The following is a 26,580-nucleotide window of genomic DNA, read 5'->3' as shown; positions in this document are numbered from 1 at the left end:
TTCCTATGTTATTGTCAGCATTAGCAGATGCCACGCACTGGGACTTCTTGCTGTAATTGCAGCCTGAGTGTTGATTCGTCCCGGTCCCATTAACTTGCACTTATGTTATGGTTCTGGGCTGGCCACTGTGCCAGCTTAGTTATTCCCACAATGACATGCCCTCTGCTTCCAAAGAAGGAAGCCACTGTGCCAACCTGGCTCCTCCTGACTGTGTCCTCCTCTTAACTGCCCACTGCAGTAAAACATTGTTAATGGTTAAATGACATATTTGGTGCTCATATGCTAATGTTCAGGTCGTTATATATTAACAGGTTTACTTGCTGGAAATGACTTTGCAGAATCAGTTGTTCTCTCCTGTTGTCCATGTTTAGTCTCCGTCAGTCTCCACACTTTGCAGCAAGACTTTGTGTCATGGAGAAGCTGAGAAGCTGAGAAAGTAACAGAAATGAAGGTCTATTATTCTTGTTAAATGTATTGCCTGGAAAATCCATTAAAGAGAAGTAGGTCTTCCTCTCCCCCCCCCCATTATAATAATATGGATGCCTGCACCCTACGACCCCTAGAAGGGTCCCGATGCCTGCACCCTCAGACTCCTCGTGGGTCCCAATGCCTGCACTATTAGCCACCTAGAAGGGTCCCAATACCCGCACCCTCAGACCCAAAGAAGGGACCCGATGCCTGCACCCTCAGACCCAAAGAAGGGACCCGATGCCTACACCCTCAGACCCAAAGAAGGGACCCGATGCCTGCACCCTCAGACCCAAAGAAGGGACCAGATGCCTGCACCCTCAGACCCAAAGAAGGGACCAGATGCCTGCACCCTCAGACCCAAAGAAGGGACCAGATGCCTGCACCCTCAGACCCAAAGAAGGGACCCGATGCCTGCACCCTCAGACCCAAAGAAGGGACCAGATGCCTGCACCCTCAGACCCAAAGAAGAGTCTTGATGCCTGCATCCTCAGACCCTACGTGGTTCCGATGCCTGCACCCTAAGACCCCTAGAAGGGTCCCAATGTCTGCACCCTAAGACCCCAAGAAGGGTCCCGATGCCTGCACCCTAAAATCCCTAGAAGGGTCCTGATGCCTGCCACAATCAGACCGCTAGAAGGGTCCTGATCCCTGCACCCTCAGACCCCAAGAAGGGTCCAGATACCTGCACCCTCAGACCCCAAGAAGGGTCCAGATACCTGCACCCTCAAGCGCACGTGGGTCCCGATGCCTGCACCCTCAGCCCACTAAGAAGGGTCCCGGATGCCTGAAAACTCAGACCAGAAATGGGTCCCGATGCTTGCACCCTCAGACCCCACATGGGTGCCGATGCCTGCAACCTGTACTCCAAAAAGGGTCTCGATGCCTGCACTCTCAGACCCCAAAAAGGGTCCCGATGCCGGAACCCTCAGACCCCACGTGGGTCGCTATGCCTGCACCCTCAAACCACTAGATGGGTCCCGATGCCAGCACCCTCAGACCCAAAGAAGGGTCCCAATGCCTGCACCCTCAGAAATCTAGAAGGGTCCTGATGCCTGCCACAATCAAACCCCTAGAAGGGTCCCGATTCCTGCACCCTCAGACACAAAGAAGGATCCCGATGCCTGCACCCTCAAACCGCACGTGGGTCCCGATGCTTGCACCCGCAGACCCCAAGGGTCCCGATGACTGCACTCTATGACCATTAAAAGGGTCCCGATGCCAGCACCATCAGACCCCAAGAAGGGTCCCGATGGCAGCACCCTCAGACCCAAAGAAGGGACCCGATGCCTGCACCCTCAGACCCAAAGAAGGGACCCGATGCCTACACCCTCAGACCCAAAGAAGGGACCCGATGCCTGCACCCTCAGACCCAAAGAAGGGACCAGATGCCTGCACCCTCAGACCCAAAGAAGGGACCAGATGCCTGCACCCTCAGACCCAAAGAAGGGACCCGATGCCTGCACCCTCAGACCCAAAGAAGGGACCAGATGCCTGCACCCTCAGACCCAAAGAAGAGTCTTGATGCCTGCATCCTCAGACCCTACGTGGTTCCGATGCCTGCACCCTAAGACCCCTAGAAGGGTCCCAATGTCTGCACCCTAAGACCCCAAGAAGGGTCCCGATGCCTGCACCCTAAAATCCCTAGAAGGGTCCTGATGCCTGCCACAATCAGACCGCTAGAAGGGTCCTGATCCCTGCACCCTCAGACCCCAAGAAGGGTCCAGATACCTGCACCCTCAGACCCCAAGAAGGGTCCAGATACCTGCACCCTCAAGCGCACGTGGGTCCCGATGCCTGCACCCTCAGCCCACTAAGAAGGGTCCCGGATGCCTGAAAACTCAGACCAGAAATGGGTCCCGATGCTTGCACCCTCAGACCCCACATGGGTGCCGATGCCTGCAACCTGTACTCCAAAAAGGGTCTCGATGCCTGCACTCTCAGACCCCAAAAAGGGTCCCGATGCCGGAACCCTCAGACCCCACGTGGGTCGCTATGCCTGCACCCTCAAACCACTAGATGGGTCCCGATGCCAGCACCCTCAGACCCAAAGAAGGGTCCCAATGCCTGCACCCTCAGAAATCTAGAAGGGTCCTGATGCCTGCCACAATCAAACCCCTAGAAGGGTCCCGATTCCTGCACCCTCAGACACAAAGAAGGATCCCGATGCCTGCACCCTCAAACCGCACGTGGGTCCCGATGCTTGCACCCGCAGACCCCAAGGGTCCCGATGACTGCACTCTATGACCATTAAAAGGGTCCCGATGCCAGCACCATCAGACCCCAAGAAGGGTCCCGATGGCAGCACCATCAGATCCCAAGAAGGGTCCCGATGGCAGCACCATCAGACGCCAAGAAGGGTGCCGATGCCAGCACCATCAGACCCCAAGAAGGGTGCCGATGCCAGCACCATCAGACCCCAAGAAGGGTGCCGATGCCAGCACCATCAGACCCCAAGAAGGGCCCCAATGCCTGCACCCTCAGTCCCCTAAGAAGGGTCCCGATGCTTGCACCCTCAGAACCCTAAGAAGGGTCCCGATGCTTGCACCCTCAGAATCCTAAGAAGGGTCCCGATGCTTGCACCCTCAGAACCCTAAGAAGGGTCCCGATGCTTGCACCCTCAGACCCCTAAGAAGGGTCCCGATGCTTGCACCCTCAGACCCCAAAAAGGGTCCTAATGCCTTCACCCTCAGACGCCAACAAGGGTCCCGATGCCTGCACCCTCCATTCCCAAGAAGGGTCCCGATGCCTGCACCCTCAAACCCCACGAGAGCCGATGCCTGAACCCTCAGACCCAAAGAAGGGTCCCATTGCATGCACCCTCAGACCCCTAGAAGGGTCCCGATGCTTGCACCCTCAGATCAAAAGAAAGGTCCAGATGCAAGTACCCTAAGACCCCATGTGGGTCCCGATGCCTGGACCCTAAGACCCAAAGAAGGGTCCCGATGCCTGGACCCTAAGACCCAAAGAAGGGTCCCGATGCCTGGACCCTCAGACCCAAAGAAGGGTCCAATGCCTGCACCCTCAGACCCAAAGAAGGGTCCGATGCCTGCACCCTCAGACCCAAAGAAGGGTCCGATGCCTGCACCCTCAGACCCCACGTGTGTCCTGATGCCTGCAACCTTTACCCTAAAAGGGTCCCGATGCCTAAAACCCTCAGACCCCACGTGGGTGCCGAAGCCTGCACCCTCAGACCCCACGTGGGTCCCGATGTCTGCACCCTCAGACCCAAAGAAGGGTCCCATTGAATGCACCCTCAAACCCCTAGAAGGGTCCCGATGCATTCATCCTCAGACCCCTAGAAGGGTCCCGATGCCTGCACCCTCAGACCCCTAGAAGGGTCCCGATGCCTGCACCCTCAGACCCCTAGAAGGGTCCCGATGCCTGCACCCTCAGACCCCTAGAAGGGTCCCGATGCCTGCACCCTCAGACCCCTAGAAGGGTCCCGATGCCTGCACCCTCAGACCCCTAGAAGGGTCCCGATGCCTGCACCCTCAGACCCAAAGAAAGGTCCCGATGTGAGTACCCTAAGACCCCATGTGGGTCCCGATGCCTGCACCCTAAGACCCAAAGAAGGGTCCCGATGCCTGCACCCTAAGACCAAAAGAAGGGTCCCGATGCCTGTACACTCAGACACCACGTGGGTCCTGATGTCTGCACCCAAAGACCTCGAGAATGTTCCAGATGCCTGCACCCTAAGACCAAAAGAAGGGTCCCGATGTCTGAACACTCAGACCCTTAGAAGGGTCGAGATGCCCGCCCCCTCAGACCCCTAGAAGGGTCCCGATGCCTACACCCTCAGACCCTTAGAAGGGTCCCGATGCCTGCACCCTAAGACCCCTAGAAGGGTCCCGATGCCTGCACCCTTAGACCAAAGGGTCCCGATGCCTGCACCTTAAGACCACTAGAAGGGTCCCGATGCCTGCACCGTAAGACCCAAAGAAGGGTCTGGATGCCTGCACTCTTAGACCCCACGTGGGTCCCGATGTCTGCACCCTAAGACCCCTAGAAAGGTCTCGATGCCTGCACCCTCAGACCCCAAAACGGGTCAAGATATATGCAGCCTAAGACACAAAGAAGGGTCCGGATGCCTGCTCCCTCAGACCCCTCGTGGGTCCCGATGCCTGCACCCTCAGACCCCTAAAAGTGTCCCGATGCCTGATCTCTAAGACCCATAGAAGGGTCCCGATACCTACACCATCAGACCCCTAGAAAAGTCCCGATGCCTGAACCTTCAGACCCCTAGAAAAGTCCCGATGCCTGAACCTTCAGACCCCTAGAAGGGTCCCGATGCCGGAACCTTCAGACCCCTAGAAGGGTCCCGATGCCGGAACCTTCAGACCCCTAGAAGGGTCCCGATGCCGGAACCTTCAGACCCCTAGAAGGGTCCCGATGCCGGAACCTTCAGACCCCTAGAAGGGACCCGATGCCTGCACCATTAGACCTCGCGAGGGTCCCGATGCCTGAACCTTCAGACCCCAAGAAGGGTCCTGATATCTACACCCTTAGACCCAAAAAAAAGTCCCGATGCTTGCATCCTCAGACCCCACATGGGTTCCGATGCCTGCACCCTCAGAACCCACATGGGTCCCGATACCTGCACCCTCAGACCCAAAGAAGGGTCCCGATACCTGCACCCTTAGACCCAAAGAAAGGTCCCGATGCCTGCACCCTCAGACCCCATGTGGGTCCCGATGCCTGCACTCTCAGACCCAAAAAAGGGTCTCGATGCAAGCACCCTCAGTGCCCACGTGGGTCCCGATGCCTGCCCCCTCCGACCCCTAGAAAGGTCCCGATGCCTGCACCCTCAGACCCCTAGAAAGGTCCCGATGCCTGCACCCCAAGACCCTTAGAAAGGTCCCGATGCCTGCACCCTCAGACCCAGCGTGGGTGCCAATGCCTGAACCCTTAGACCGCATGTGGATGCCGATAACTGCACCCTCAGACACCTAGAAGGGATCCGATGCCTGCACCCTAAGACCCCTAGAAGGGCCTTGATGCCTACACCCTCAGACCCCTAGAAGGGACTTGATGCCTAAACACTCAGACCCCACGTGGGTCCTGATGACTGCACCCTAAGACCCCAAGAAGGGTCAAGATATCTGCAGCCTCAGACTAAAAGAAGGGTCCCGATGCCTGCACCCTCAGAACCCACGTGGATCCAGATGCCTGCACCCACAGACCCCACGTGGATCCAGATGCCTGCACCCACAGACCCCACTTGGATCCAGATGCCTGCACCCACAGACCCCACGTGGATCCAGATGCAAGCACCCAAAGATCCCACGTGGATCCAGATGCCTGCACCCACAGACCCCACATGGGTTCCGATGCCTGCACCCTAAGACCCCTTGTGGGTCCCAAAGCCTGCACGTTCAGACCCCTAAAAGGGTCTCAATGCCTGCACCCTCAGAAACCTAGAAGTGTCCTAATGACTAAACCCTCAAACCCAAAGAAAGGCCTCGATACCTGCACTCTCAGACCCTACGTGGGTCCCGATGCCTGAACCCTCAAACCCAAAGAAAGGCTTCGATACCTGCACCCTAAGACCCCTATAGTATGGTCCCGATGCCTGCACCCTCAGACCCCTAGAAAGGTCACGAAGCCTGCACTATAAGACCCCACGTGGGTCCCGAACACTGTACCCTCATACCCATAGAAGGGAACCGATGCCTGCACCCTAAGAACCCAAGAATGGTCCCGATGCCTGCACCCTCAGACCCCATGTGGGTCCCGATGCCTGTTCCCTAAGACCACTAGAAGGGTCCCGAAGCCTGCACCCACAGACCCCAAGAAGGGTCCCGAAGCCTGCACCCACAGACCCAAAGAAGGGTCCCGATGCCTGCACCCTCAGACCCAAAGAAGGATCCCGATGCCTGCACCCTCAGACCCAAAGAAGGATCCCGATGCCTGCACCCTCAGACCCAAAGAAGGATCCCGATGCCTGTACCCTCAGACCCCTAGAAGGGTCCCGATGCCTGCACCCTCAGACCCCACATGGGTGCAGATGCCTACAACCTCAGGCCCAAAGAAGGGTCCAGATATCTGCTCCCTCAGACCCAAAGAAAGGTCTTGATGCCTGCACCCTCAGACCCAAAGTGGGTCCCGATGCCTGCATCTTCAGACCCTACATGGGTTCCAAAGCCTGTACCCTCAGACCCCTAGAAGGGTCCCTATGCCTACACCCTCAGACCCCTAGACAGGTTCGATGCCTGCATCATCAGACCCCTAGAAAGGTCAAGACGCCTACATCCTAATACTCCAAGAAGGGTCGAATGGCTGCACTCTTAGACCACACGTGGGTCCCGATTCCAGAACCTTAAAAGACCCATAAAAGGGACCTGATGTCTGCACTCTCTGACCCTAAGAAGGGTCCCGATGCCTGCACCCTCAGACCCCATGTGTGTACCGATGCCTGCACCCTTAGACCCCTAGAAGAGTCCCGATACCTGCACCCAAAGACCTCAAGAAGGATCCCGATATCTGCACCCTCAGACCACAAGAATGGTCCCGATGCCTGAACCCTAAGACCCATAAAAGGGTCCCGATGCCTGCACCCTCAGATCCTAAGAAAGGTCCCGATGCCATGACTCTCAGACCCCTAGAAGGGTCCCGATGCCTGCACCCTCAGACCCCTTGAAGGGTTTCGATGCCTGCACCCTCAGACCCCTAGAAGGGTTTCGATGCCTGCACCCTCAGACCCCTAGAAAGGTCCCGATGCCTGCACCCTCAGACCCCTAGAAAGGTCCCGATGCCTGCACCCCAAGACCCTTAGAAAGGTCCCGATGCCTGCACCCTCAGACCCAGCGTGGGTGCCAATGCCTGAACCCTTAGACCGCATGTGGATGCCGATAACTGCACCCTCAGACACCTAGAAGGGATCCGATGCCTGCACCCTAAGACCCCTAGAAGGGCCTTGATGCCTACACCCTCAGACCCCTAGAAGGGACTTGATGCCTAAACACTCAGACCCCACGTGGGTCCTGATGACTGCACCCTAAGACCCCAAGAAGGGTCAAGATATCTGCAGCCTCAGACTAAAAGAAGGGTCCCGATGCCTGCACCCTCAGAACCCACGTGGATCCAGATGCCTGCACCCACAGACCCCACGTGGATCCAGATGCCTGCACCCACAGACCCCACTTGGATCCAGATGCCTGCACCCACAGACCCCACGTGGATCCAGATGCAAGCACCCAAAGATCCCACGTGGATCCAGATGCCTGCACCCACAGACCCCACATGGGTTCCGATGCCTGCACCCTAAGACCCCTTGTGGGTCCCAAAGCCTGCACGTTCAGACCCCTAAAAGGGTCTCAATGCCTGCACCCTCAGAAACCTAGAAGTGTCCTAATGACTAAACCCTCAAACCCAAAGAAAGGCCTCGATACCTGCACCCTCAGACCCTACGTGGGTCCCGATGCCTGAACCCTCAAACCCAAAGAAAGGCTTCGATACCTGCACCCTAAGACCCCTATAGTATGGTCCCGATGCCTGCACCCTCAGACCCCTAGAAAGGTCACGAAGCCTGCACTATAAGACCCCACGTGGGTCCCGAACACTGTACCCTCATACCCATAGAAGGGAACCGATGCCTGCACCCTAAGAACCCAAGAATGGTCCCGATGCCTGCACCCTCAGACCCCATGTGGGTCCCGATGCCTGTTCCCTAAGACCACTAGAAGGGTCCCGAAGCCTGCACCCACAGACCCCAAGAAGGGTCCCGAAGCCTGCACCCACAGACCCAAAGAAGGGTCCCGATGCCTGCACCCTCAGACCCAAAGAAGGATCCCGATGCCTGCACCCTCAGACCCAAAGAAGGATCCCGATGCCTGCACCCTCAGACCCAAAGAAGGATCCCGATGCCTGTACCCTCAGACCCCTAGAAGGGTCCCGATGCCTGCACCCTCAGACCCCACATGGGTGCAGATGCCTACAACCTCAGGCCCAAAGAAGGGTCCAGATATCTGCTCCCTCAGACCCAAAGAAAGGTCTTGATGCCTGCACCCTCAGACCCAAAGTGGGTCCCGATGCCTGCATCTTCAGACCCTACATGGGTTCCAAAGCCTGTACCCTCAGACCCCTAGAAGGGTCCCTATGCCTACACCCTCAGACCCCTAGACAGGTTCGATGCCTGCATCATCAGACCCCTAGAAAGGTCAAGACGCCTACATCCTAATACTCCAAGAAGGGTCGAATGGCTGCACTCTTAGACCACACGTGGGTCCCGATTCCAGAACCTTAAAAGACCCATAAAAGGGACCTGATGTCTGCACTCTCTGACCCTAAGAAGGGTCCCGATGCCTGCACCCTCAGACCCCATGTGTGTACCGATGCCTGCACCCTTAGACCCCTAGAAGAGTCCCGATACCTGCACCCAAAGACCTCAAGAAGGATCCCGATATCTGCACCCTCAGACCACAAGAATGGTCCCGATGCCTGAACCCTAAGACCCATAAAAGGGTCCCGATGCCTGCACCCTCAGATCCTAAGAAAGGTCCCGATGCCATGACTCTCAGACCCCTAGAAGGGTCCCGATGCCTGCACCCTCAGACCCCTTGAAGGGTTTCGATGCCTGCACCCTCAGACCCCTAGAAGGGTTTCGATGCCTGCACCCTCAGACCCCTAGAAGGGTTTCGATGCCTGCACCCTCAGACCCCTAGAAGGGTCCCGATGCCTGCACCCTCAGACCCCAAGAAAGGTCCCGATGCCTGCACCCTCACCACAAGAAGGGTCCCGATGCCTGCACTCTCAGACCTCGAGGGGGGTCTGTGCGATGCCTGCACGCTCAGATCCTAAGAAAGGTCCCGATGCCATGACTCTCAGACCCCTAGAAGGGTCCCGATGCCTGCACCCTCAGACCCCTTGAAGGGTTTCGATGCCTGCACCCTCAGACCCCTAGAAGGGTTTCGATGCCTGCACCCTCAGACCCCTAGAAGGGTTTCGATGCCTGCACCCTCAGACCCCTAGAAGGGTCCCGATGCCTGCACCCTCAGACCCCAAGAAAGGTCCCGATGCCTGCACCCTCACCACAAGAAGGGTCCCGATGCCTGCACTCTCAGACCTCGAGGGGGGTCTGTGCGATGCCTGCACGCTCAGGCCCCCGAAAGGGGGTCTGTGCGATACCTGCACCCTCAGACCCCTAGAAGGGTCCCAGTGCCTGCACCCACAGACCCCAAGGAGGGTCCCGATGCATGCACCATCAGACCACAAAAAGGGTCTGATGCCTGCACCCTCAGACCCGGGAGTGGGTCCCGATGCCTGCACCCACAGACCCGGGAGTGGGTCCCGATGCCTGCACCCTCAGACCCGGGAGTGGGTCCCGATGCCTGCACCCTCAGACCCGGGAGTGGGTCCCGATGCCTGCACCCTCAGACCCGGGAGTGGGTCCCGATGCCTGCACCCTCAGACCCGGGAGTGGGTCCCGATGCCTGCACCCTCAGACCCGGGAGTGGGTCCCGATGCCTGCACCCTCAGACCCGGGAGTGGGTCCCGATGCCTGCACCCTCAGACCCGGGAGTGGGTCCCGATGCCTGCACCCTCAGACCCGGGAGTGGGTCCCGATGCCTGCACCCTCAGACCCGGGAGTGGGTCCCGATGCCTGCACCCTCAGACCCGGGAGTGGGTCCCGATGCCTGCACCCTCAGATCCTAAGAAAGGTCCCGATGCCATGACTCTCAGACCCCTAGAAGGGTCCCGATGCCTGCACCCTCAGACCCCTTGAAGGGTTTCGATGCCTGCACCCTCAGACCCCTAGAAGGGTTTCGATGCCTGCACCCTCAGACCCCTAGAAGGGTTTCGATGCCTGCACCCTCAGACCCCTAGAAGGGTTTCGATGCCTGCACCCTCAGACCCCTAGAAGGGTCCCGATGCCTGCACCCTCAGACCCCAAGAAGGGTCCCGATGCCTGCACCCTCACCACAAGAAGGGTCCCGATGCCTGCACTCTCAGACCTCGAGGGGGGTCTGTGCGATGCCTGCACGCTCAGGCCCCCGAAAGGGGGTCTGTGCGATACCTGCACCCACAGACCCCTAGAAGGGTCCCAGTGCCTGCACCCACAGACCCCAAGGAGGGTCCCGATGCATGCACCATCAGACCACAAAAAGGGTCCCGATGCCTGCACCCTCAGACCCGGGAGTGGGTCCCGATGCCTGCACCCTCAGACCCGGGAGTGGGTCCCGATGCCTGCACCCTCAGACCCGGGAGTGGGTCCCGATGCCTGCACCCTCAGACCCGGGAGTGGGTCCCGATGCCTGCACCCTCAGACCCGGGAGTGGGTCCCGATGCCTGCACCCTCAGACCCGGGAGTGGGTCCCGATGCCTGCACCCTCAGACCCGGGAGTGGGTCCCGATGCCTGCACCCTCAGACCCGGGAGTGGGTCCCGATGCCTGCACCCTCAGACCCGGGAGTGGGTCCCGATGCCTGCACCCTCAGACCCGGGAGTGGGTCCCGATGCCTGCACCCTCAGACCCGGGAGTGGGTCCCGATGCCTGCACCCTCAGACCCGGGAGTGGGTCCCGATGCCTGCACCCTCAGACCCGGGAGTGGGTCCCGATGCCTGCACCCTCAGACCCGGGAGTGGGTCCCGATGCCTGCACCCTCAGACCCGGGAGTGGGTCCCGATGCCTGCACCCTCAGACCCGGGAGTGGGTCCCGATGCCTGCACCCTCAGACCCGGGAGTGGGTCCCGATGCCTGCACCCTCAGACCCGGGAGTGGGTCCCGATGCCTGCACCCTCAGACCCGGGAGTGGGTCCCGATGCCTGCACCCTCAGACCCGGGAGTGGGTCCCGATGCCTGCACCCTCAGACCCGGGAGAGGGTCCCGATGCCTGCACCCTCAGACCCGGGAGTGGGTCCCGATGCCTGCACCCTCAGACCCGGGAGTGGGTCCCGATGCCTGCACCCTCAGACCCGGGAGTGGGTCCCGATGCCTGCACCCTCAGACCCGGGAGTGGGTCCCGATGCCTGCACCCTCAGACCCGGGAGTGGGTACGGATGCCTGCACCCTCAGACCCGGGAGTGGGTCCCGATGCCTGCACCCTCAGACCCGGGAGTGGGTCCCGATGCCTGCACCCTCAGACCCAGGAGTGGGTCCCGATGCCTGCACCCTCAGACCCGGGAGTGGGTCCCGATGCCTGCACCCTCAGACCCGGGAGTGGGTCCCGATGCCTGCACCCTCAGACCCGGGAAAGGGTCCCGATGCCTGCACCCTCAGACCCGGGAAAGGGTCCCGATGCCTGCATCCTCAGACCCGGGAAAGGGTCCCGATGCCTGCACCCTCAGACCCTGGAAATGGTCCCGATGCCTGCACCCTAGACCCAAGGTGGGTCCCGATGCCTGCACCCTCAGACCCGAGAGTGGGTCCCGATGCCTGCACCCTCAGACCCGGGAGTGGGTCCCGATGCCTGCACCCTCAGACCCGGGAGTGGGTCCCGATGCCTGCACCCTCAGACCCGGGAGTGGGTCCCGATGCCTGCACCCTCAGACCCGGGAGTGGGTCCCGATGCCTGCACCCTCAGACACGGGAGTGGGTCCCGATGCCTGCACCCTCAGACACGGGAGTGGGTCCCGATGCCTGCACCCTCAGACACGGGAGTGGGTCCCGATGCCTGCACCCTCAGACCCGGGAGTGGGTCCCGATGCCTGCACCCTCAGACCCGGGAAAGGGTCCCGATGCCTGCACCCTCAGACCCGGGAGTGGGTCCCGATGCCTGCACCCTCAGACCCGGGAGTGGGTCCCGATGCCTGCACCCTCAGACCCGGGAGTGGGTCCCGATGCCTGCACCCTCAGACCCGGGAGTGGGTCCCGATGCCTGCACCCTCAGACCCGGGAGTGGGTCCCGATGCCTGCACCCTCAGACCCGGGAGTGGGTCCCGATGCCTGCACCCTCAGACCCGGGAGTGGGTCCCGATGCCTGCACCCTCAGACACGGGAGTGGGTCCCGATGCCTGCACCCTCAGACACGGGAGTGGGTCCCGATGCCTGCACCCTCAGACACGGGAGTGGGTCCCGATGCCTGCACCCTCAGACCCGGGAGTGGGTCCCGATGCCTGCACCCTCAGACCCGGGAAAGGGTCCCGATGCCTGCACCCTCAGACCCGGGAGTGGGTCCCGATGCCTGCACCCTCAGACCCGGGAGTGGGTCCCGATGCCTGCACCCTCAGACCCGGGAGTGGGTCCCGATGCCTGCACCCTCAGACCCGGGAGTGGGTCCCGATGCCTGCACCCTCAGACCCGGGAGTGGGTCCCGATGCCTGCACCCTCAGACCCGGGAGTGGGTCCCGATGCCTGCACCCTCAGACACGGGAGTGGGTCCCGATGCCTGCACCCTCAGACCCGGGAGTGGGTCCCGATGCCTGCACCCTCAGACCCGGGAAAGGGTCCCGATGCCTGCACCCTCAGACCCGGGAGTGGGTCCCGATGCCTGCACCCTCAGACCCGGGAGTGGGTCCCGATGCCTGCACCCTCAGACCCGGGAGTGGGTCCCGATGCCTGCACCCTCAGACCCGGGAGTGGGTCCCGATGCCTGCAACCTCAGACCCGGGAGTGGGTCCCGATGCCTGCAACCTCAGACCCGGGAAAGGGTCCCGATGCCTGCACCCTCAGACCCGGGAAAGGGTCCCGATGCCTGCACCCTCAGACCCGGGAAAGGGTCCCGATGCCTGCACCCTCAGACCCGGGAAAGGGTCCCGATGCCTGCACCCTCAGACCCGGGAAAGGGTCCCGATGCCTGCACCCTCAGACCCGGGAAAGGGTCCCGATGCCTGCACCCTCAGACCCGGGACAGGGTCCCGATGCCTGCACCCTCAGACCCGGGAAAGGGTCCCGATGCCTGCACCCTCAGACCCGGGAAAGGGTCCCGATGCCTGCACCCTCAGACCCGGGAAAGGGTCCCGATGCCTGCACCCTCAGACCCCGGAAAGGGTCCCGATGCCTGCACCTTCAGACCCAAGGTGGGTCCCGATGCCTGCACCCTCAGACCCGGGAATGGGTCCCGATGCCTGCACCCTCAGACCCGGGAGTGGGTCCCGATGCCTGCACCCTCAGACCCGGGAGTGGGTCCCGATGCCTGCACCCTCAGACCCCGGGAGTGGGTCCCGATGCCTGCACCCTTAGACCCAAGGTGGGTCCCGATGCCTGCACCCTCAGACCCCGGGAAGAGTCCCGATGCCTGCACCCTCAGACCCGGGAAAGGGTTCCGATGCCTGCACCCTCAGACCCGGGAAAGGGTCCCGATGCCTGCACCCTCAGACCCGGGAAAGGGTCCCGATGCCTGCACCCTCAGACCCGGGAAAGGGTCCCGATGCCTGCACCCTCAGACCCGGGAAAGGGTCCCGATGCCTGCACCCTCAGACCCCGGAAAGGGTCCCGATGCCTGCACCTTCAGACCCAAGGTGGGTCCCGATGCCTGCACCCTCAGACCCGGGAGTGGGTCCCGATGCCTGCACCCTCAGACCCGGGAGTGGGTCCCGATGCCTGCACCCTCAGACCCCGGGAGTGGGTCCCGATGCCTGCACCCTCAGACCCAAGGTGGGTCCCGATGCCTGCACCCTAAGACCCCGGGAAGGGTCCCGATGCCTGCACCCTCAGACCCCGGGAAGGGTCCCGATGCCTGCACCTTCAGACCCAAGGTGGGTCCCGATGACAGCACCCTCAGACCCCGGGAAGGGTCCCGATGCCTGCACCCTCAGACCCGGGAGTGGGTCCCGATGCCTGCACCCTCAGACCCGGGAGTGGGTCCCGATGCCTGCACCCTCAGACCCGGGAGTGGGTCCCGATGCCTGCACCCTCAGACCCGGGAGTGGGTCCCGATGCCTGCACCCTCAGACCCGGGAGTGGGTCCCGATGCCTGCACCCTCAGACCCGGGAGTGGGTCCCGATGCCTGCACCCTCAGACCCAAGGTGGGTCCCGATGCCTGCACCCTCAGACCCCGGGAGTGGGTCCCGATGCCTGCACCCTCAGACCCGGGAGTGGGTCCCGATGCCTGCACCCTCAGACCCGGGAGTGGGTCCCGATGCCTGCACCCTCAGACCCCGGGAGTGGGTCCCGATGCCTGCACCCTCAGACCCAAGGTGGGTCCCGATGCCTGCACCCTCAGACCCCGGGAAGGGTCCCGATGCCTGCACCCTCAGACCCCGGGAAGGGTCCCGATGCCTGCACCTTCAGACCCGGGAGTGGGTCCCGATGCCTGCACCCTCAGACCCGGGAGTGGGTCCCGATGCCTGCACCCTCAGACCCGGGAGTGGGTCCCGATGCCTGCACCCTCAGACCCGGGAGTGGGTCCCGATGCCTGCACCCTCAGACCCGGGAGTGGGTCCCGATGCCTGCACCCTCAGACCCGGGAAAGGGTCCCGATGCCTGCACCCTCAGACCCGGGAAAGGGTCCCGATGCCTGCACCCTCAGACCCGGGAAAGCGTCCCGATGCCTGCACCCTCAGACCCCGGAAAGGGTCCCGATGCCTGCACCTTCAGACCCAAGGTGGGTCCCGATGCCTGCACCCTCAGACCCGGGAGTGGGTCCCGATGCCTGCACCCTCAGACCCGGGAGTGGGTCCCGATGCCTGCACCCTCAGACCCCGGGAGTGGGTCCCGATGCCTGCACCCTCAGACCCCGGGAGTGGGTCCCGATGCCTGCACCCTCAGACCCAAGGTGGGTCCCGATGCCTGCACCCTCAGACCCCGGGAAGAGTCCCGATGCCTGCACCCTCAGACCCGGGAAAGGGTTCCGATGCCTGCACCCTCAGACCCGGGAAAGGGTCCCGATGCCTGCACCCTCAGACCCGGGAAAGGGTCCCGATGCCTGCACCCTCAGACCCGGGAAAGGGTCCCGATGCCTGCACCCTCAGACCCGGGAAAGGGTCCCGATGCCTGCACCCTCAGACCCGGGAAAGGGTCCCGATGCCTGCACCCTCAGACCCGGGAAAGGGTCCCGATGCCTGCACCCTCAGACCCGGGAAAGGGTCCCGATGCCTGCACCCTCAGACCCCGGAAAGGGTCCCGATGCCTGCACCTTCAGACCCGGGAGTGGGTCCCGATGCCTGCACCCTCAGACCCGGGAGTGGGTCCCGATGCCTGCACCCTCAGACCCCGGGAGTGGGTCCCGATGCCTGCACCCTCAGACCCGGGAGTGGGTCCCGATGCCTGCACCCTCAGACCCCGGGAGTGGGTCCCGATGCCTGCACCCTCAGACCCCGGGAGTGGGTCCCGATGCCTGCACCCTCAGACCCCGGGAGTGGGTCCCGATGCCTGCACCCTCAGACCCCGGGAGTGGGTCCCGATGCCTGCACCCTCAGACCCCGGGAGTGGGTCCCGATGCCTGCACCCTCAGACCCCGGGAGTGGGTCCCGATGCCTGCACCCTCAGACCCCGGGAGTGGGTCCCGATGCCTGCACCCTCAGACCCCGGGAGTGGGTCCCGATGCCTGCACCCTCAGACCCCGGGAGTGGGTCCCGATGCCTGCACCCTCAGACCCCGGGAGTGGGTCCCGATGCCTGCACCCTCAGACCCCGGGAGTGGGTCCCGATGCCTGCACCCTCAGACCCCGGGAGTGGGTCCCGATGCCTGCACCCTCAGACCCCGGGAGTGGGTCCCGATGCCTGCACCCTCAGACCCCGGGAGTGGGTCCCGATGCCTGCACCCTCAGACCCCGGGAGTGGGTCCCGATGCCTGCACCCTCAGACCCCGGGAGTGGGTCCCGATGCCTGCACCCTCAGACCCCGGGAGTGGGTCCCGATGCCTGCACCCTCAGACCCCGGGAGTGGGTCCCGATGCCTGCACCCTCAGACCCCGGGAGTGGGTCCCGATGCCTGCACCCTCAGACCCCGGGAGTGGGTCCCGATGCCTGCACCCTCAGACCCCGGGAGTGGGTCCCGATGCCTGCACCCTCAGACCCCGGGAGTGGGTCCCGATGCCTGCACCCTCAGACCCCGGGAGTGGGTCCCGATGCCTGCACCCTCAGACCCCGGGAGTGGGTCCCGATGCCTGCACCCTCAGACCCCGGGAGTGGGTCCCGATGCCTGCACCCTCAGACCCCGGGAGTGGGTCCCGATGCCTGCACCCTCAGACCCCGGGAGTGGGTCCCGATGCCTGCACCCTCAGACCCCGGGAGTGGGTCCCGATGCCTGCACCCTCAGACCCCGGGAGTGGGTCCCGATGCCTGCACCCTCAGACCCGGGAGTGGGTCCCGATGCCTGCACCCTCAGACCCCGGGAAGGGTCCCGATGCCTGCACCCCCAGACCCCGGGAAGGGTCCCGATGCCTGCACCCTCAGACCCCGGGAGTGGGTCCCGATGCCTGCACCCTCAGACCCGGGCGTGGGTCCCGATGCCTGCACCCTCAGACCCGGGAGTGGGTCCCGATGCCTGCACCCTCAGACGCGGGAGTGGGTCCCGATGCCTGCACCCTCAGACCCGGGAGTGGGTCCCGATGCCTGCACCCTCAGACCCGGGAGTGGGTCCCGATGCCTGCACCCTCAGACCCGGGAGTGGGACCCGATGCCTGCACCCTCAGACCCGGGAGTGGGTCCCGATGCCTGCACCCTCAGACCCGGGAAAGGGTCCCGATGCCTGCACCCACAGGCCCCGTGTGGGGTCTGTGCGATGCCTGCACCCACAGGCCCCGTGTGGGGTCTGTGCGATGCCAGCACCCACAGGCCCCGTGTGGGGTCTGTGCGATGCCTGCACCCACAGGCCCCGTGTGGGGTCTGTGCGATGCCTGCACCCACAGGCCCCGTGTGGGGTCTGTGCGATGCCTGCACCCACAGGCCCCGTGTGGGGTCTGTGCGATGCCTGCACCCACAGGCCCCGTGTGGGGTCTGTGCGATGCCTGCACCCACAGGCCCCGTGTGGGGTCTGTGCGATGCCTGCACCCACAGGCCCCGTGTGGGGTCTGTGCGATGCCTGCACCCACAGGCCCCGTGTGGGGTCTGTGCGATGCCTGCACCCACAGGCCCCGTGTGGGGTCTGTGCGATGCCTGCACCCACAGGCCCCGTGTGGGGTCTGTGCGATGCCTGCACCCACAGGCCCCGTGTGGGGTCTGTGCGATGCCTGCACCCACAGGCCCCGTGTGGGGTCTGTGCGATGCCTGCACCCACAGGCCCCGTGAGGGGTCTGTGCGATGCCTGCACCCACAGGCCCGGGAAAGGGTCCCGATGACTGCACCCTCAGACCCGGGAAAGGGTCCCGATGCCTGCACCCTCAGACCCGGGAAAGGGTCCCGATGCCTGCACCTTCAGACCCAAGGTGGGTCCCGATGCCTGCACCCTCAGACCCGGGAAAGGGTCCCGATGCCTGCACCCTCAGACCCGGGAGTGGGTCCCGATGCCTGCACCCTCAGACCCGGGAGTGGGTCCCGATGCCTGCACCCTCAGACCCGGGAGTGGGTCCCGATGCCTGCACCCTCAGACCCGGGAGTGGGTCCCGATGCCTGCACCCTCAGACCCGGGAGTGGGTCCCGATGCCTGCACCCTCAGACCCCGGGAGTGGGTCCCGATGCCTGCACCCTCAGACCCAAGGTGGGTCCCGATGCCTGCACCCTCAGACCCCGGGAGTGGGTCCCGATGACTGCACCCTCAGACCCGGGAGTGGGTCCCGATGCCTGCACCCTCAGACCCGGGAGTGGGTCCCGATGCCTGCACCCTCAGACCCGGGAGTGGGTCCCGATGCCTGCACCCTCAGACCCGGGAGTGGGTCCCGATGCCTGCACCCTCAGACCCGGGAGTGGGTCCCGATGCCTGCACCCTCAGACCCGGGAGTGGGTCCCGATGCCTGCACCCTCAGACCCAAGGTGGGTCCCGATGCCTGCACCCTCAGACCCCGGGAGTGGGTCCCGATGCCTGCACCCTCAGACCCCGGGAGTGGGTCCCGATGCCTGCACCCTCAGACCCCGGGAGTGGGTCCCGATGCCTGCACCCTCAGACCCCGGGAGTGGGTCCCGATGCCTGCACCCTCAGACCCCGGGAGTGGGTCCCGATGCCTGCACCCTCAGACCCCGGGAAGGGTCCCGATGACTGCAACCTCAGACACCGGGAAGGGTCCCGATGACTGCACCCTCAGACACCGGGAGTGGGTCCCGATGACTGCACCCTCAGACCCCGGGAGTGGGTCCCGATGACTGCACCCTCAGACCCGGGCGTGGGTCCCGATGACTGCACCCTCAGACCCGGGCGTGGGTCCCGATGACTGCACCCTCAGACCCGGGCGTGGGTCCCGATGCCTGCACCCTCAGACCCGGGCGTGGGTCCCGATGCCTGCACCCTCAGACCCGGGAGTGGGTCCCGATGCCTGCACCCTCAGACCCGGGAGTGGGTCCCGATGCCTGCACCCTCAGACCCAAGGTGGGTCCCGATGCCTGCACCCTCAGACCCCGGGAAGGGTCCCGATGCCTGCACCCTCAGACCCCGGGAAGGGTCCCGATGCCTGCACCCTCAGACCCCGGGAAGGGTCCCGATGCCTGCACCTTCAGACCCAAGGTGGGTCCCGATGCCTGCACCCTCAGACCCCGGGAGTGGGTCCCGATGCCTGCACCCTCAGACCCCGGGAGTGGGTCCCGATGCCTGCACCCTCAGACCCCGGGAGTGGGTCCCGATGCCTGCACCCTCAGACCCCGGGAGTGGGTCCCGATGCCTGCACCCTCAGACCCCGGGAGTGGGTCCCGATGCCTGCACCCTCAGACCCCGGGAGTGGGTCCCGATGCCTGCACCCTCAGACCCCGGGAGTGGGTCCCGATGCCTGCACCCTCAGACCCCGGGAGTGGGTCCCGATGCCTGCACCCTCAGACCCGGGCGTGGGTCCCGATGCCTGCACCCTCAGACCCGGGAGTGGGTCCCGATGCCTGCACCCTCAGACGCGGGAGTGGGTCCCGATGCCTGCACCCTCAGACCCGGGAGTGGGTCCCGATGCCTGCACCCTCAGACCCGGGAGTGGGTCCCGATGCCTGCACCCTCAGACCCGGGAGTGGGACCCGATGCCTGCACCCTCAGACCCGGGAGTGGGTCCCGATGCCTGCACCCTCAGACCCGGGAAAGGGTCCCGATGCCTGCACCCACAGGCCCCGTGTGGGGTCTGTGCGATGCCTGCACCCACAGGCCCCGTGTGGGGTCTGTGCGATGCCAGCACCCACAGGCCCCGTGTGGGGTCTGTGCGATGCCTGCACCCACAGGCCCCGTGTGGGGTCTGTGCGATGCCTGCACCCACAGGCCCCGTGTGGGGTCTGTGCGATGCCTGCACCCACAGGCCCCGTGTGGGGTCTGTGCGATGCCTGCACCCACAGGCCCCGTGTGGGGTCTGTGCGATGCCTGCACCCACAGGCCCCGTGTGGGGTCTGTGCGATGCCTGCACCCACAGGCCCCGTGTGGGGTCTGTGCGATGCCTGCACCCACAGGCCCCGTGTGGGGTCTGTGCGATGCCTGCACCCACAGGCCCCGTGTGGGGTCTGTGCGATGCCTGCACCCACAGGCCCCGTGTGGGGTCTGTGCGATGCCTGCACCCACAGGCCCCGTGTGGGGTCTGTGCGATGCCTGCACCCACAGGCCCCGTGAGGGGTCTGTGCGATGCCTGCACCCACAGGCCCGGGAAAGGGTCCCGATGACTGCACCCTCAGACCCGGGAAAGGGTCCCGATGCCTGCACCCTCAGACCCGGGAAAGGGTCCCGATGCCTGCACCTTCAGACCCAAGGTGGGTCCCGATGCCTGCACCCTCAGACCCGGGAAAGGGTCCCGATGCCTGCACCCTCAGACCCGGGAGTGGGTCCCGATGCCTGCACCCTCAGACCCGGGAGTGGGTCCCGATGCCTGCACCCTCAGACCCGGGAGTGGGTCCCGATGCCTGCACCCTCAGACCCGGGAGTGGGTCCCGATGCCTGCACCCTCAGACCCGGGAGTGGGTCCCGATGCCTGCACCCTCAGACCCCGGGAGTGGGTCCCGATGCCTGCACCCTCAGACCCAAGGTGGGTCCCGATGCCTGCACCCTCAGACCCCGGGAGTGGGTCCCGATGACTGCACCCTCAGACCCGGGAGTGGGTCCCGATGCCTGCACCCTCAGACCCGGGAGTGGGTCCCGATGCCTGCACCCTCAGACCCGGGAGTGGGTCCCGATGCCTGCACCCTCAGACCCGGGAGTGGGTCCCGATGCCTGCACCCTCAGACCCGGGAGTGGGTCCCGATGCCTGCACCCTCAGACCCGGGAGTGGGTCCCGATGCCTGCACCCTCAGACCCAAGGTGGGTCCCGATGCCTGCACCCTCAGACCCCGGGAGTGGGTCCCGATGCCTGCACCCTCAGACCCCGGGAGTGGGTCCCGATGCCTGCACCCTCAGACCCCGGGAGTGGGTCCCGATGCCTGCACCCTCAGACCCCGGGAGTGGGTCCCGATGCCTGCACCCTCAGACCCCGGGAGTGGGTCCCGATGCCTGCACCCTCAGACCCCGGGAAGGGTCCCGATGACTGCAACCTCAGACACCGGGAAGGGTCCCGATGACTGCACCCTCAGACACCGGGAGTGGGTCCCGATGACTGCACCCTCAGACCCCGGGAGTGGGTCCCGATGACTGCACCCTCAGACCCGGGCGTGGGTCCCGATGACTGCACCCTCAGACCCGGGCGTGGGTCCCGATGACTGCACCCTCAGACCCGGGCGTGGGTCCCGATGCCTGCACCCTCAGACCCGGGCGTGGGTCCCGATGCCTGCACCCTCAGACCCGGGAGTGGGTCCCGATGCCTGCACCCTCAGACCCGGGAGTGGGTCCCGATGCCTGCACCCTCAGACCCAAGGTGGGTCCCGATGCCTGCACCCTCAGACCCCGGGAAGGGTCCCGATGCCTGCACCCTCAGACCCCGGGAAGGGTCCCGATGCCTGCACCCTCAGACCCCGGGAAGGGTCCCGATGCCTGCACCTTCAGACCCAAGGTGGGTCCCGATGCCTGCACCCTCAGACCCCGGGAGTGGGTCCCGATGCCTGCACCCTCAGACCCCGGGAGTGGGTCCCGATGCCTGCACCCTCAGACCCCGGGAGTGGGTCCCGATGCCTGCACCCTCAGACCCCGGGAGTGGGTCCCGATGCCTGCACCCTCAGACCCCGGGAGTGGGTCCCGATGCCTGCACCCTCAGACCCCGGGAGTGGGTCCCGATGCCTGCACCCTCAGACCCCGGGAGTGGGTCCCGATGCCTGCACCCTCAGACCCCGGGAGTGGGTCCCGATGCCTGCACTCTCAGACCCCGGGAGTGGGTCCCGATGCCTGCACCCTCAGACCCGGGAGTGGGTCCCGATGCCTGCACCCTCAGACCCGGGAGTGGGTCCCGATGCCTGCACCCTCAGACCCCGGGAGTGGGTCCCGATGCCTGCACCCTCAGACCCCGGGAGTGGGTCCCGATGCCTGCACCCTCAGACCCCGGGAGTGGGTCCCGATGCCTGCACCCTCAGACCCCGGGAGTGGGTCCCGATGCCTGCACCCTCAGACCCCGGGAGTGGGTCCCGATGCCTGCACCCTCAGACCCCGGGAGTGGGTCCCGATGCCTGCACCCTCAGACCCCGGGAGTGGGTCCCGATGCCTGCACCCTCAGACCCCGGGAGTGGGTCCCGATGCCTGCACCCTCAGACCCCGGGAGTGGGTCCCGATGCCTGCACCCTCAGACCCCGGGAAGGGTCCCGATGACTGCACCCTCAGACCCCGGGAAGGGTCCCGATGACTGCAACCTCAGACACCAGGAAGGGTCCCGATGACTGCACCCTCAGACACCGGGAGTGGGTCCCGATGACTGCACCCTCAGACCCCGGGAGTGGGTCCCGATGACTGCACCCTCAGACCCCGGGAGTGGGTCCCGATGACTGCACCCTCAGACCCGGGCGTGGGTCCCGATGACTGCACCCTCAGACCCGGGCGTGGGTCCCGATGACTGCACCCTCAGACCCGGGCGTGGGTCCCGATGCCTGCACCCTCAGACCCGGGCGTGGGTCCCGATGCCTGCACCCTCAGACCCGGGAGTGGGTCCCGATGCCTGCACCCTCAGACCCGGGAGTGGGTCCCGATGCCTGCACCCTCAGACCCAAGGTGGGTCCCGATGCCTGCACCCTCAGACCCCGGGAAGGGTCCCGATGCCTGCACCCTCAGACCCCGGGAAGGGTCCCGATGCCTGCACCCTCAGACCCCGGGAAGGGTCCCGATGCCTGCACCTTCAGACCCAAGGTGGGTCCCGATGCCTGCACCCTCAGACCCCGGGAGTGGGTCCCGATGCCTGCACCCTCAGACCCCGGGAGTGGGTCCCGATGCCTGCACCCTCAGACCCCGGGAGTGGGTCCCGATGCCTGCACCCTCAGACCCCGGGAGTGGGTCCCGATGCCTGCACCCTCAGACCCCGGGAGTGGGTCCCGATGCCTGCACCCTCAGACCCCGGGAGTGGGTCCCGATGCCTGCACCCTCAGACCCCGGGAGTGGGTCCCGATGCCTGCACCCTCAGACCCCGGGAGTGGGTCCCGATGCCTGCACCCTCAGACCCCGGGAGTGGGTCCCGATGCCTGCACCCTCAGACCCCGGGAGTGGGTCCCGATGCCTGCACCCTCAGACCCCGGGAGTGGGTCCCGATGCCTGCACCCTCAGACCCCGGGAGTGGGTCCCGATGCCTGCACCCTCAGACCCCGGGAGTGGGTCCCGATGCCTGCACCCTCAGACCCCGGGAGTGGGTCCCGATGCCTGCACCCTCAGACCCCGGGAGTGGGTCCCGATGCCTGCACCCTCAGACCCCGGGAGTGGGTCCCGATGCCTGCACCCTCAGACCCCGGGAGTGGGTCCCGATGCCTGCACCCTCAGACCCCGGGAGTGGGTCCCGATGCCTGCACCCTCAGACCCCGGGAGTGGGTCCCGATGCCTGCACCCTCAGACCCCGGGAGTGGGTCCCGATGCCTGCACCCTCAGACCCCGGGAGTGGGTCCCGATGCCTGCACCCTCAGACCCCGGGAGTGGGTCCCGATGCCTGCACCCTCAGACCCCGGGAGTGGGTCCCGATGCCTGCACCCTCAGACCCCGGGAGTGGGTCCCGATGCCTGCACCCTCAGACCCCGGGAGTGGGTCCCGATGCCTGCACCCTCAGACCCGGGAGTGGGTCCCGATGCCTGCACCCTCAGACCCCGGGAAGGGTCCCGATGCCTGCACCCCCAGACCCCGGGAAGGGTCCCGATGCCTGCACCCTCAGACCCCGGGAGTGGGTCCCGATGCCTGCACCCTCAGACCCCGGGAGTGGGTCCCGATGCCTGCACCCTCAGACCCGGGAGTGGGTCCCGATGCCTGCACCCTCAGACCCGGGAGTGGGTCCCGATGCCTGCACCCTCAGACCCGGGAGTGGGTCCCGATGCCTGCACCCTCAGACCCGGGAGTGGGACCCGATGCCTGCACCCTCAGACCCGGGAGTGGGACCCGATGCCTGCACCCTCAGACCCGGGAGTGGGTCCCGATGCCTGCACCCTCAGACCCGGGAAAGGGTCCCGATGCCTGCACCCACAGGCCCCGTGTGGGGTCTGTGCGATGCCTGCACCCACAGGCCCCGTGTGGGGTCTGTGCGATGCCTGCACCCACAGGCCCCGTGTGGGGTCTGTGCGATGCCTGCACCCACAGGCCCCGTGTGGGGTCTGTGCGATGCCTGCACCCACAGGCCCCGTGTGGGGTCTGTGCGATGCCTGCACCCACAGGCCCCGTGTGGGGTCTGTGCGATGCCTGCACCCACAGGCCCCGTGTGGGGTCTGTGCGATGCCTGCACCCACAGGCCCCGTGTGGGGTCTGTGCGATGCCTGCACCCACAGGCCCCGTGTGGGGTCTGTGCGATGCCTGCACCCACAGGCCCCGTGTGGGGTCTGTGCGATGCCTGCACCCACAGGCCCCGTGAGGGGTCTGTGCGATGCCTGCACCCACAGGCCCGGGAAAGGGTCCCGATGACTGCACCCTCAGACCCCGGGAAGGGTCCCGATGCCTGCACCTTCAGACCCAAGGTGGGTCCCGATGCCTGCACCCTCAGACCCGGGAGTGGGTCCCGATGCCTGCACCCTCAGACCCGGGAAAGGGTCCCGATGCCTGCACCCTCAGACCCGGGAAAGGGTCCCGATGCCTGCACCCTCAGACCCAAGGTGGGTCCCGATGCCTGCACCCTCAGACCCAAGGTGGGTCCCGATGCCTGCACCCTCAGACCCCGGGAGTGGGTCCCGATGACTGCACCCTCAGACCCGGGCGTGGGTCCCGATGACTGCACCCTCAGACCCGGGCGTGGGTCCCGATGCCTGCACCCTCAGACCCGGGAGTGGGTCCCGATGCCTGCACCCTCAGACCCGGGAGTGGGTCCCGATGCCTGCACCCTCAGACCCGGGAGTGGGTCCCGATGCCTGCACCCTCAGACCCGGGAGTGGGTCCCGATGCCTGCACCCTCAGACCCAAGGTGGGTCCCGATGCCTGCACCCTCAGACCCCGGGAAGGGTCCCGATGACTGCAACCTCAGACAACGGGAAGGGTCCCGATGACTGCACCCTCAGACCCGGGAGTGGGTCCCGATGACTGCACCCTCAGACCCGGGCGTGGGTCCCGATGCCTGCACCCTCAGACCCGGGAGTGGGTCCCGATGCCTGCACCCTCAGACCCGGGAGTGGGTCCCGATGCCTGCACCCTCAGACCCGGGAGTGGGTCCCGATGCCTGCACCATCAGACCCGGGAGTGGGTCCCGATGCCTGCACCCTCAGACCCAAGGTGGGTCCCGATGCCTGCACCCTCAGACCCCGGGAAGGGTCCCGATGCCTGCACCCTCAGACCCCGGGAAGGGTCCCGATGCCTGCACCCTCAGACTCCGGGAAGGGTCCCGATGCCTGCACCTTCAGACCCAAGGTGGGTCCCGATGCCTGCACCCTCAGACCCCGGGAAGGGTCCCGATGCCTGCACCTTCAGACCCAAGGTGGGTCCCGATGCCTGCACCCTCAGACCCGGGAGTGGGTCCCGATGCCTGCACCCTCAGACCCAAGGTGGGTCCCGATGCCTGCACCCTCAGACCCCGGGAAGGGTCCCGATGACTGCGCCCTCAGACACCGGGGTGGGTCCCGATGCCTGCGCCCTCAGACCCGGGCGTGGGTCCCGATGCCTGCGCCCTCAGACCCGGGCGTGGGTCCCGATGCCTGCGCCCTCAGACCCGGGAGTGGGTCCCGATGCCTGCACCCTCAGACCCGGGAGTGGGTCCCGATGCCTGCACCCTCAGACCCGGGAGTGGGTCCCGATGCCTGCACCCTCAGACCCGGGAGTGGGTCCCGATGCCTGCACCCTCAGACCCGGGAGTGGGTCCCGATGCCTGCACCCTCAGACCCGGGAGTGGGTCCCGATGCCTGCACCCTCAGACCCAAGGTGGGTCCCGATGCCTGCACCCTCAGACCCCGGGAAGGGTCCCGATGCCTGCACCCTCAGACCCCGGGAAGGGTCCCGATGCCTGCACCCTCAGACCCCGGGAAGGGTCCCGATGCCTGCACCCTCAGACCCCGGAAAGTGTCCCGATGACTGCACCCTCAGACCCGGGAGTGGGTCCCGATGCCTGCACCCTCAGACCCGGGAGTGGGTCCCGATGCCTGCACCCTCAGACCCGGGAGTGGGTCCCGATGCCTGCACCCTCAGACCCGGGAGTGGGTCCCGATGCCTGCACCCTCAGACCCGGGAGTGGGTCCCGATGCCTGCACCCTCAGACCCAAGGTGGGTCCCGATGCCTGCACCCTCAGACCCAAGGTGGGTCCCGATGCCTGCACCCTCAGACCCCGGAAGTGGGTCCCGATGCCTGCACCCTCAGACCCCGGGAAGGGTCCCGATGACTGCAACCTCAGACACCGGGAAGGGTCCCGATGACTGCACCCTCAGACACCGGGAAGGGTCCCGATGACTGCACCCTCAGACACCGGGAGTGGGTCCCGATGACTGCACCCTCAGACCCGGGCGTGGGTCCCGATGCCTGCACCCTCAGACCCGGGCGTGGGTCCCGATGCCTGCACCCTCAGACCCGGGAGTGGGTCCCGATGCCTGCACCCTCAGACCCGGGAGTGGGTCCCGATGCCTGCACCCTCAGACCCGGGAGTGGGTCCCGATGCCTGCACCCTCAGACCCAAG

The 26,580-nt window shown here is 65.2% G+C and overlaps 1 long non-coding RNA gene across 2 annotated transcripts in view; it reads right to left on the bottom strand.

Moving 5' to 3' along the window:
- LOC149429329 (uncharacterized) overlaps positions 1–26,580 on the bottom strand; it is an 87,332-nt gene that overhangs the window by 45,966 nt on the left and 14,786 nt on the right. The window contains exon 2 of one of the 2 annotated variants that reach the window (XR_016310499.1): positions 318–428. This is a non-coding gene — a long non-coding RNA (uncharacterized LOC149429329). The remainder of the gene's footprint in view (positions 1–317; positions 429–26,580) is intronic. The other variant, XR_016310500.1, reaches the window with a different exon arrangement.

Source organism: Staurois parvus, unplaced genomic scaffold (genome assembly GCF_062004578.1).
Source record: "Staurois parvus isolate SC_StPar_1 unplaced genomic scaffold, SC_StPar_1.0 ptg002753l, whole genome shotgun sequence".
NCBI classification, from domain to species: Eukaryota; Metazoa; Chordata; class Amphibia; order Anura; family Ranidae; genus Staurois; species Staurois parvus.
Note: the sequence above shows the minus strand (reverse complement) of the source record. Positions and strands in the feature narration are given on the sequence as shown.